Below are 3,480 nucleotides of genomic sequence, written 5' to 3' on the forward strand. Positions count from 1 at the left end.
TTGAGTCAATATTTTATTCTGAGCCAGAATGGCATTCAGAGTATCAATCTCAAGAACGCCTTTCTTCTGACTTGTCCCATTGTTCACAGGATTCCTTTCAGAAGTGTACATGAATTGGTTATTTGCAACCATTTCAATTAGTTCTTGAGCTTCTGTAGGCGTCTTCTTCAGGTGAAGAGATCCTCCAGCAGAGCTATCCAAAGACATCTTGGATAGTTCAGACAGACCATCATAGAAAATACCTATGATGCTCCATTCAGAAAGCATATCAGAGGGACACTTTCTGATCAATTGTTTGTATCTTTCCCAAGCTTCATAGAGGGATTCTCCTTCCTTCTGTCTGAAGGTTTGGACTTCCACTCTAAGCTTACTCAATTTTTGAGGTGGAAAGAACTTTGCCAAGAAGGCATTGACTAGCTTTTCCCATGAGTCTAGGCTTTCTTTAGGTTGTGAGTCCAACCATGTCCTAGCTCTGTCTCTTACAGCAAAAGGGAATAGCATAAGTCTGTAGACCTCAGGGTCAACCCCATTAGTCTTGACAATGTCACAGATTTGCAAGAATTCAGCTAAGAACTGATGAGGATCTTCCAATGGAAGTCCATGGAACTTGCAATTCTGTTGCATTAGAGAAACTAATTGAGGCTTAAGCTCAAAGTTGTTTGCTCCAATGGCAGGGATAGAGATGCTTCTCCCATAGAAGTCGGGAGTAGGTGCAGTAAAGTCACCCAGCACCTTCCTTGCATTGTTGTTGTTGTTGTTGTTTTCGGCTGCCATGGTTTCTTTTTCTTTAAAGATTTTTGTCGGGTCCTCTACAGAGAGTTGTGCCTTAGCTTCTCTTAGCTTTCGCTTTAAGGTCCTTTCAGGTTCAGGGTCAGCTTCAACAAGAATGCCTTTGTCTTTGTTCCTGCTCATATGAAAGAGAAGAGAACAAGAAAATATGGAATCCTCTATGTCACAGTATAGAGATTCCTTGAGGTGTCAGAAGAACAGAAAAATAGAAAGAAGAGGTAGAAGAATTTGAACTTAATTAGATAGAGTTCGAATTGTGCATTGAGAAGGAGTGGTACTCCATAAATAGAAGGATGTGGGAAGAGAGGAAGAAATTTTCGAAAATCAAGTGAAATATTTTGAAAACATTTTTGAAAAAAAATTAATTAATTTTCGAAAATCAAGAGTGGAAAAGGAATCAAGTAATTTTTGAAAAAGATTTTTGAAATTAGAAATAAAAAAGATATGATTAAAAACTGTTTTGAAAAAGATGTGATTAAAAAGATATGATAAAAAAAATTATGCTTTTAAAAAGATATGATTGAAAAGATATGATTTGAAAACAATTTTAAAAAGATTTGATTTTAAAAATTAATGACTTGCCTAACAAGAAAAGATATGATTCAAACATTAAACCTCTCTCAACAGAAAAGGCAACATATTTAAAATGTTCAATCAAATCATTAATTGTTAGTAAGTATCTTTGAAAAAGGAAAGAAATTGATTTTGAAAACATTTGATTGAAAAGATATGATTTGAAAAAGATTTGATTTTGAAAAACTTTGAAAACTTGAAAAAAATTGATTTTGAAAACAAAATCCTCCCCCTTGTGCCATCCTGGCGTTAAACGCCCAGAATGGTGCACATTCTGGCGTTTAACGCCCAATGCACTACCTTTTTGGGCGTTAAACGCCCAACCAGGCACCCTGGCTGGCGTTTAAACGCCAGTCTGTCCTTCTTCACTGGGCGTTTTGAACGCCCAGCTTTTTCTGTGTAATTCCTCTGCTGCATGTTCTGAATCTTCAGTTCCCTATACTATTGACTTGAAAATAGAACCAAGATCAAATAAACAATGCATGCAAGACACCAAACTTAAAATTAGACACTAGACTCAAACAAGAAACATAAAAATATTTTTGGTTTTTTATGATTTTTATAAATTTTTTTGGATTTTTCGAAAATTATATGAAAATAGAAAATAAAGGTTTCAGAATTCTCAATTTGGATTCCAGGAATCATTGCAATGTTAGTCTAAGACTCCGGTCCAGGAATTAGACATGGCTTCACAGCCAGCCAAGCTTTCAGAGAAAGCTTCGGTCCAAAACACTAGACATAGCCAATGGCCAGCCAAACCTTAGCAGATCATTGCTCCAATAGCAAGATTGATAGAAATCAACAAGCTCTTGTGATGATCAGTTGAAACCTCGGTCCAATAAGATTAGACATGGCTTCACAGCCAGCCAGACTTCAACAGATCACCATGAAACTCTAGAACTCATTCTTAAGAACTCTGAAAAAAAATACCTAATCTAAGCAACAAGATGAACCGTCAGTTGTCCATACTCAAAACAATCCCCGACAACGGCGCCAAAAACTTGGTGCGCGAAATTGTGATCACTACACAACTTTGCACAACTAACCAGCAAGTGCACTGGGTCGTCCAAGTAATAAACCTTACGCGAGTAAGGGTCGATCCCACGGAGATTGTTGGTATGAAGCAAGCTATGGTCACCTTGTAAATCTTAGTCAGGCAGACTCAAATGGGTATAGATGATATATGAATAAAACATAAAGATAAAGATAGAGATACTTATGTATATCATTGATGAGAGCTTCAGATAAGCGTATGAAGATACTTTCCCTTCCGTCTCTCTGCTTTCCTACTGTCTTCATCCAATCCTTCTTACTCCTTTCCATGGCAAGCTTATGCAAGGGTTTCACCGTTGTCAGTGGCTACCTCCCATCCTCTCATTGGAAATGTTCAACGCACCCTGTCACGGCACGGCTATCCATCTATCGGTTCTCAATCAGGCTGGAATAGAATCCAGTGATTCTTTTGCGTCTGTCACTAACGCCCCGCCTTCAGGAGTTTGAAGCACGTCACAGTCATTCAATCATTGAATCCTACTCAGAATACCACAGACAAGGTTAGACCTTCCGGATTCTCTTGAATGCCGCCATCAGTTCTTGCCTATACCACGAAGACTCTGATCTCACGGAATGGCTGGCTCGTTTGTCAGGCGAGCACTCGGTTGTCAGGCGATCAACCATGCATCGTGTATCAGGAATCCAAGAGATAAACACTAGAGCCTCGTATGCTTGTAGAACAAGAGTGGTTGTCAGTCACTTTGTTCATGAGTAAGAATGATGATGAGTGTCACGGATCATCACATTCATCAAGTTGAAGAACAAGTGATATCTTGGACAAAGAACAAGCGGAATTGAATAGAAGAACAATAGTAATTGCATTAATACTCGAGGTACAGCAGAGCTCCACACCTTAATCTATGGTGTGTAGAAACTCCACCGTTGAAAATACATAAGAACAAGAGTGATCATTGGCTTCGGTCCCAGAGAGGGAACCAGAAGAACCAAGATCTGATCTAAGAACTAGATGTCCAAAGATGAAAATACAATAGTAAAAGGTCCTATATATAGAAAACTAGTAGCCTAGGGTGTACAGAGATGAGTAAATGACATAAAAATCCACTT

General features: G+C 38.5%; 1 non-coding gene across 1 annotated transcript; it reads left to right on the plus strand.

Annotated features, from left to right (window-relative positions):
- Positions 1–261: 261 nt before the first annotated feature.
- On the plus strand, positions 262–369 carry LOC130959036 (small nucleolar RNA R71). Its single transcript, XR_009078133.1, has one exon. It is a non-coding gene; the product is annotated as a small nucleolar RNA R71 (small nucleolar RNA).
- The last annotated feature ends 3,111 nt before the right edge of the window (positions 370–3,480 follow it).

Source organism: Arachis stenosperma, chromosome 10 (genome assembly GCF_014773155.1).
Source record: "Arachis stenosperma cultivar V10309 chromosome 10, arast.V10309.gnm1.PFL2, whole genome shotgun sequence".
Lineage (NCBI taxonomy): Eukaryota > Viridiplantae > Streptophyta > Magnoliopsida > Fabales > Fabaceae > Arachis > Arachis stenosperma.